Source organism: Cynara cardunculus, assembly GCF_001531365.2.
Source record: "Cynara cardunculus var. scolymus isolate 2C chromosome LG 4, CcrdV1, whole genome shotgun sequence".
In the NCBI taxonomy this organism is placed as follows: Eukaryota; Viridiplantae; Streptophyta; class Magnoliopsida; order Asterales; family Asteraceae; genus Cynara; species Cynara cardunculus.
In genome coordinates this window covers 7,702,919-7,711,404 of record NC_037531.1, presented here as the reverse complement: position 1 = coordinate 7,711,404, position 8,486 = coordinate 7,702,919, and positions in this window count along the sequence as shown.

Below are 8,486 nucleotides of genomic sequence, written 5' to 3'. Positions count from 1 at the left end.
GCAAGATATCAAGCTGAACCTAAGGAATCCCATCTGATCGCTGTCAAACGCATATTCAGATATCTTAAGGGAACTCCTAACATGGGTCTTTGGTACTCGAAAGGTTCAGGTTTTGACCTTATTGGTTATTCGGATAGTGATTTTGCAGGTTGCAAAATTGATAGGAAAAACACCACTAGAGGCTGTCAGCTTCTAGGTAGAAAGTTGGTGAGCTGGACAAGTAAAAAGCTGAATATGTAGCCGCTGGTAGCTACTGTATCCAAATTCTTTGGATGAAAAATCAGCTGCTGGAGTACGATCTTCAGTTTTCAAAGGTTCCTATTTATTGTGATAGCACTAGTGCTATTGCTATTGCAAACAACCCTATATTTCACTCCAAGACCAAACATATCGAGATCCGATATCATTTTATCAGAGATCATGTTATGAATGGTGATATTGAACTTCACTTCGTTCCAACTGAGTATCAACTCGCTGACCTTTTCACCAAGCCTCTTGATAAGGCAAGATTTAATATCTTGATCAGGGAATTGGGTATGTTGAACACTGAAGATTAATCTTCATCTATTAAACATCACTCAGTAAGTGAAATGATTCAGTGCTCTATCTCTAACACTGAACTTTTGAGTAAATATATTCATTTCTCTCTCAGTTATAATTAATCTTTTCTTTTTTTTCTAAACTTAAAACCTTCACTGAAGCTTTCTCATCTTCAGTGGTAAATATTTTAAAAGGTGGTCTCAGTGATTCTCTTGTCACTAACCACATCTCTAAGTATATCTTTATACTTCTCTTAAAATTCAAAACGATCACTGAATCTTTTCTTATCAGTGATTAGAACATTTTTTAAAATGTCAGTTTTAGTGACTCTCTTATCACTGAATCTGATGTCTTAAAACCCTCACTGAATCTTTATTTTCAGTGATAAAATGTTTTAAACGGTCTTATAAGTGTTTCTTTAAACGCTGTATGACTTTTCGTTTTCTTAAAAACTATTTTTTTTAAAAGAAAATAGTTAATAAACCGTCTTTATGACGACATTCTTTATTTACTATGTGCAACGCTTTGAGACGCGCAAAAGGTTATGTCATTACGCTACCTCATTTAATGCCATCCAATCATGGATGAGAACATGGTATCTTTTTCATCATGACCACTTTCCCGAACCGTCGTCTTTTTCTCTCTCATATTTTTTCTCTCTCCTCTTACCTATAAATATGAGATCTCTTCTCCACTTTTCTCTTTACGCTTATAAAATTATTAGACGAACCTCTGCAAGAATTCTCCCAAAGCAAGAACCTCAAAATCTTTTAAGCTCTTTCGACCTCTTCCCTAACAACTAAGGTCAATATCTTCTTCTTTTTCTTTCTTTCTGTTATAAGAAACATTTAATGTGTTTTAAGAATCTTGTTCTCTTAATACATTAAACAATATAGGTTATTTAATCATTTCTTTCTTGATTATAATCCTGTTTCTTTGAACACATTCTACTTGAAAAACCCTAACTCCTTTTAAGGATTTTTCAAAAGAAGTTTTTACTTGTTTCAAAAACTTTTTTTTTTCTATACTCTTACCCAAAAACTCTTGGTTTATTTCTAACAACCTGTTTGCTCTACTTCTTATTGATACAAATAAATGGCAACCAAGAACGTCAATTTCTCCATTGACGAGATCTTCATCAAGGCCAACAACCACATTGCCTTGTTGGAGATACCATCCTCAAAGGCGTATTACCAAGACGCGGCTGACTTCCTCAAATAGTCGTCATTGGGCTACGCACTCAACCATGACCCCATCATGGTGAAAGAACTCCTTCAGCAGTTCTGGCTCACTGCTGAAGTTGTCGAAGTCGAGGTTAAGCCTGGATGCCAGGCGGAGCAGATCAACTTCACTTTCAATCGCATGAAAGTGAACTTTGGTGTATCCACACTTCGGTTGGCTCTCCGTCTTCCCAAGGGCCCCTTCGACAGCGAACCATCCACCGCCGAGATCATTGAGCTTCTCGACGCCATTGGCTACCAGTGGCCAATGAAGAAGGACTCCAACGCCCCTCTGAAGTCCTTGAAGAAGATTGAGAAGAGCAGGATGTCAGCCATCTGGCAATACATGTTTTCTCATTTCATCCAGTGTATGGGTGGAAAAACTGGAGGTCAGGACCAGGCCTCTAGGATCGCCTTAACCATAGGCGTATCTGCGATTTAGCGTCGCAATATAAATTATGTTGCGGTCATTTTTGATGACCTGGTGCTCAAGCTGAACAAGCGCCAGCGAGAAAAGGTGGTGCCTTACACCAGGTTTCTTTCAATAGTGTTTGCCAAGATCTTTAAAGATCTCTACCCCAAAGAAGGAAACCTTCAGGTTTTCAAGCTTGGATCTAGGATTCTGGATCATAAGCTGAGGGACAGTTATGTGGCACTAACTTCTATTGTGTCCATCACTACCTCTTCTTCTTTGGTGGCCACGAAAAGGGTAAACCCTCCCGCGTCCAACCAAACCACCAAAACCCCTTCAAAATGACCCTCTCAACCAACTCTTGGTTCTCCTCAGAGAGCCAAGAAGTCCAAAAAGGGGACAACCACGTCTCTAGCTCGAGCCTCTCAAAAGGCTTCAGTTATTGAAACTAGCCTTATCCCCGATGCGTCTTCTACTCACCCTCCCAACTCTTCAGTTATTTCTCCCATCACTGTCGTATCAGTGGTACCTACCCCAACCGCCTCAGTGACCCAAATCACTGAAGGTGTGAATATCAGCGCCGCTACCGCTGAACAACCATGTCTCTTCTCTACCATTTTCTCTTATCCTCCTTCTTTGGTCTTTACACATGTCGATGATGTATCAGTGACCGTCCTTCCTGATACTGAGACGCGCACCACTGGACTTGAGGTTTCTCCTCTCGATGCTCCTTATCATACAGATGTCCATCCTCTCGAGGACATCTTTGCTCACGCCAGTGACAATACTTTTGATGTCACTGATGGCCCCTAAGGTATTCCATCTTCCTACCCTTTCTTTTCTTCTAACCTTAAGTCTTCAGCTCACACTTCTTCTTTTGCAGGTCCTTCGATGCATTAGTCTGATGCTCAGGGAGAGAAAGAGGAAGAAAGAGAGAAATATGATGGAGGAGATGAAGAGATCGATGATGACTATGATATGGCGTTAGACATCAAACTTCTCCTTCCAGCTGTTGATACCGTCCTCTGTAGGATCAACAAAGTCCACCAAGAGATGCCTCGCCAGGGTGATCTTGATGCGAACTTTCTTGCCATCCAGGAGGACGTTCAAGAAGTTCAGAGTCATCTCCAGACTCTCCAAGAAGTTGTTCAAGCCAACACCGATGCCATTGATGTTCTTCACAGCAGGGCTGACGATGCTCAGGCTATCGCTGATCAGCAGACTGGCCTTCTTCAACAGATCCTGGATGATGTTCGTCAACCAGCTCCAGTGATCCCACCTTCTTTCTCTGCCAGTGATCATGCCCAGCTCCATGAGACACGTGAGGCAACGACAACTCTAGCCAGTGCTTTGCAAAGGCTAGAGAAGATAATGGTTCTCCAGCTTCAGCGTTTGGACGAACTCTCTGGCCAATTCTCTCAAGTATTAGCCAGAGAGGGGGAGATGATGTCCAATGCTGGTGAATCATCCGATGCTGCTCCTGCTCCTTCTCAGACTGTTGGTCCAGTATCAGCTTTAGTTGCAGTTGAAGCTGAAGTTCCTAGAGCTGAAGCGGTTGCTGCTCCTGTAATCCCGACCACCAAAGCTGCTCCAGCTGAGGATGTTGATGCCATCCCTAGGGATGATGCCCCTTCCATCACTGTTGCTGGTGATGATGATGATGATGAAGATGAAGATGATGATGAACCTACCATTCCAGACCCCGGAAGTAATCTAGATGGCGACGACGACGATGATGATAAAGATGACTTTACCATCAAGTACCAGAAGCCATCAATCGTCACCAAGGGAGTTACTCTCAGGGATTCTACATCCCAGGGGGAGCAAAGGCAAGGTGAATCTACTTCATCAGGGAACCAAAACCCCAAGTCGAAAGGCAAGGCGGTCGCTGAAGAAGGAAACTTGAAGGTATTGTTCAATATCCCTCAACAACCTTTGTTTGAAGACTCTACCTCTCAGGTAGTGATTACTTCAAACTATCAACTTCATATTCCATCAACAACCTACGATCGACTGGAACGGGTACTTGATTAACCTGTCTCTTGTGCTCCTACCGACCAGCAGATGTCTCAACTAAAGGAGTCACTCGACCAGACTAGAGTAAAAATTCCTCTTCGTACCTCTAACGGTGGTGAGTTCGACTTCTTGTCTGAATCTGAAAGACTCGAGGCATTAAGGGCTGAAGAAGAGCTAGAGCTTCAAAAGAAGCAGACTGAAGAAAGCTTGAAGCTGGCCAAGTCACTAGCTGAGAAGGTCCTTCCTAAGAAGAAGTCCAAGAAAAAGGTGAACGTTGTCCAAACCCAAGATAAACTTCTTTCTATTGCAGAAGCTGAGCATGAGAAGTACCTGAAACTGGTGGAAAAGGACAAACGATGGAGCGAAACAAAGCTGAAAAAGAGAATTAGTCCCCCCCCCCCCGATTATCAGCGTCAGCATCAGCGGACGTTCTAAAGACGGTGGAACGCTGGTCTCAATGTTCATCACCTGGGACAATCTTGATGTCGTTACCGAGTACCCTTCCTACCTTGGCCGTTATGGATACAGCGAATGGATGGAGATCAGACAAGTCATTCAGCGATCCAAGTCGAGACACAAGACACTTATCGAGGACACCATCAGCGAGCTCAACAAAAGGATGTCCAGGTATGTCAAGGTCCCTGACAGGCCATCTCTGAAGAAAGGTGGGAAGAAGAAACTCAAGCTCTCTAATCCTAATGATGGACCATTCCTAAGGAACGAGCATGAAACAAGTTTCTCCTTAGATGAAATCCTGAAGGGTCACTAGAGTACAGACATTTCTATGCTGAATCTTGACTTGCCAGATAAGGGTCCCTATACACCCAACTCTGTGCACTTTAAACCTGAGTTAGGAGTTATATTCCTTGACTATGAAGGTGAAGTCAGATTTCAGAGAATGTTAGAGCTACATCTATGTCCAATGGGTCATCTGGTTTACCTCTTGCTCTGGATAGATGATAGCATGCCTAAAAATGTCGTAGATCTGAATATACGAAGGGAATTCCTACGTCGAAGAAACCTTAGTGAAGATGTATCTGGTTACATAGATCTAAGTGTTCTAGAATAGTTTCTCTTTATAACAACAATCCACTTTTCCTTGTAACTTCTTGTACTATGTCTACTTTTAGTGATTATACTTATAATCTATAAGCACTAGACATATAATGTAATACTTGTAATATTTCCAGTGATTAATAAAATGAGTATTCCATGTACTTCACTGAAAAAGATCCCTGAAAAAAATAATAGGGACACAAGTCTATGAGTTCCAGTGTTACTTTTCACATTCACTGACAATCTGTAAGTCAGTGAATAAGCTTCCAGTTTCAGTTTCCTTATTTGTAATTTTTTTAGATATAACTTAAGGAAAATTCTCAAGTTGAGACTGACTAACTGAAAAAGATCCCAAAATAGTAAAAAGGGACATGTACTTTATATGTAGCTTTTTCTTACTATTATTTGATAAGATAACTTTCTTTATGTTATCTTGTTATCATCAAATAGGGGGAGATTGTTGATCCTCTCTCTCAGTGATTTGATGATAATCCCTTTTCACTTACACGTTGTATTTATGTTTCTGTCTTTTCAGTTCCAKCGATCTTCACTGAGCATGTTCAGTGATCGCTGAAGAACTTGTATTGTAAATCTATCATAAACAGCGATACTTCAAGAAGACAACACTCACACCAAAGAACCTTCAGCAAACGTCGAAGACTGAAACTGAAGATTAGAGACTGGCGAGTACGTGATCTGAAGCGGAACTCAGTGATTACAAGCCTGTCTATATATGTGTGAAGACTGCTCAAACTTCAGCGAATGATGAAGAGACCTTCAGGTCATTCCAGCATTCAGTGATCAAAGGAAGCTTGCTTAGCACGATTGTTGTTGTCTTGTCCTTATGCACACAAAGGACAAACCCATACCCTTATGAAAGTTGGTACGGTACGGAGCCGACTAGTCGACTCTATTGTCCACCAACTTTAGTAAGGATGTCTGCTCATGAATAGTGTTTTTATACTATTCACTGTAGCAAAGGACAAGTCTTCCTCTTAAGGCTTGACATGCACTCTAACCCTACCATATTGCATTAAATTAACATTTAATGCACTGGGTATAAATAGAAGTGTTTCTTCTCCATGTAGAGTGCGCGCAACTCACTCTCTAACCCTAATTCTTACTTCAAGCATTTTCTAGCTTAAGTAAAGAATCTTCTTTACAACATTTTATTTTTTGTATTGCTAAGATTTAGTGTGTAACTAAAGATTGTTTAGATAGGTTTTTATCACCTTATATTTCCGCAAACAATCTTGTAAAATCTGTATTGATCTTCTTTATCAATATATATTTTAAATTTGAAAATATTGTGTTTGTATTCATCCCCCCCCCCCTTCTACAAACTGTTTTACTATTCTTGTAGACCCTCAAGGGACCAACAAGGACAAATAGGTAATTTTTATGTGTAAGTTACTTTTATGGTATTTAATGAGATGTTACAAATTTTTATGTGTAAGTTACTTTTATAGTATTTAATGAGATGTTACAAATTTTTATGTGTAAGTTACTTTTATGGTATTTAATGATATTCATAGGTGTTCATAAGAATGTGTTCATAACCATAAGGTATTCTCAAGAATGTGCTTATATGTGTTCATAGAAATGTGTTCATAACCATAAGACGTTCGTAAGATTGTGTTCATAACCATGTGGTGTTCATAGGTGCTCAAGATCTTTTGTTAACCATATGGTGTTCATAGGTGTTCAAAATCTTTTGTTTTCAAAATCTTTTGTTAACCATATGGTGTTCATAGGTGTTCACCGATGAACGATAGCTCATTATCTCTATTAAAAAATAATGTATTTATTGGTGGACCACAAATATATTTATCAAAAACCATGAACAATGAGTACATATGAACCACCATAAATATTTGTTCATGAACGGTCTTACATGAATTGACATAAGAATGTTCATAAAAGCTTGTTGATATAACATTTATGACTTTAAGCATGTTTCATGAGTGAACAAGTTGAATCTCATATCATAAAATCTTTTCACAAAATACCCCTTGTAAACATTGTTCACTTATGTTACCTTCCCTCTTTGTGCAATTAATTAAATTTTATGTCATTAATGATATCAACCATAAATTTCAAAGATCAATGGATGAGATGAGTTTACAAAGTTAACACTATATGTTGGGTTAACAAATGAACTCACCCCTATATATATGTCATAATCGACTGAGAACCATAAATATTATGATAACCACATGAACCGATTTAGTTGAGTCATTTTAATTAATAAATAATTAATAATAAAAGAGTATAATAGTAATCTCAAATTTAGATGACAATTAAGCATTAATATACATCGGTTATTTTAACTAATTATCTCAATTTCCTTAAAACAAATTCACATTTTTATTCGATAAATTTCCCCATTCCTATTCATTTTTATCTCTCGCGAAGGAACCCAAAAATATGCTTGGCTGCCGCACCACATGTGATGATATCTCGTGTATCAGATTCTGTATCACGTGTAATTAAATTAGCGTTATCATGTTTTCTTAAATGAATGTGTCTTTGTTTGAACCATTCTTTATGTGTTTGTGTAAGTATATACGCATGCGCACACCAGATGATGCAACATAATGTAAAATTTAATTGTAAATTAAAATTCGACTTGGTTTTATGATCTTTTGCGAGACTATGCTTCCAAAAATCTCAGATATTTTTATGTTTATTTGATTGATTGACCTTATATCTATATAGATGTTGTTATTAACACATAAAGAAGAAGAAATATGAACAAACTAGAAAATGAAAGACTATATATGTATTAATAATGGGTAAATTGCATGAAAAAGTAACCTATTTTAACCTGATTCTTATTTTGGGTAACGTACTTTCAAAACTTCCATTTTGATACCTAAAATGTAAAGTTTTAAACATTTAAGTAACCGGATAACTGGTTATCTTGCTGATGTGGCAAGTGATGTGGTATCAAACTCAGTATTATTTGCTAACGTGGTTAGTAACATGGATTTTTTTTAAATCTAAAATTAGTCTTTTTTTAATCTAAAATTAGTCTTCAATTGGTTGACCGAGTACTTAAATGTTTAGAACTTTACATCTTAGGTACAAAAATATAAGTTTTGAAAGTACGTTACCCAAAATGGAATCAAGTTTTGAAAGAATGTTGCCCATTAATAATTTATACTTAATGTTTTATAAGATGCATCCTTCGAGTTCTTAAAACAAAAACCTAAATGTTTTATAATCGTTAAATGAGAACT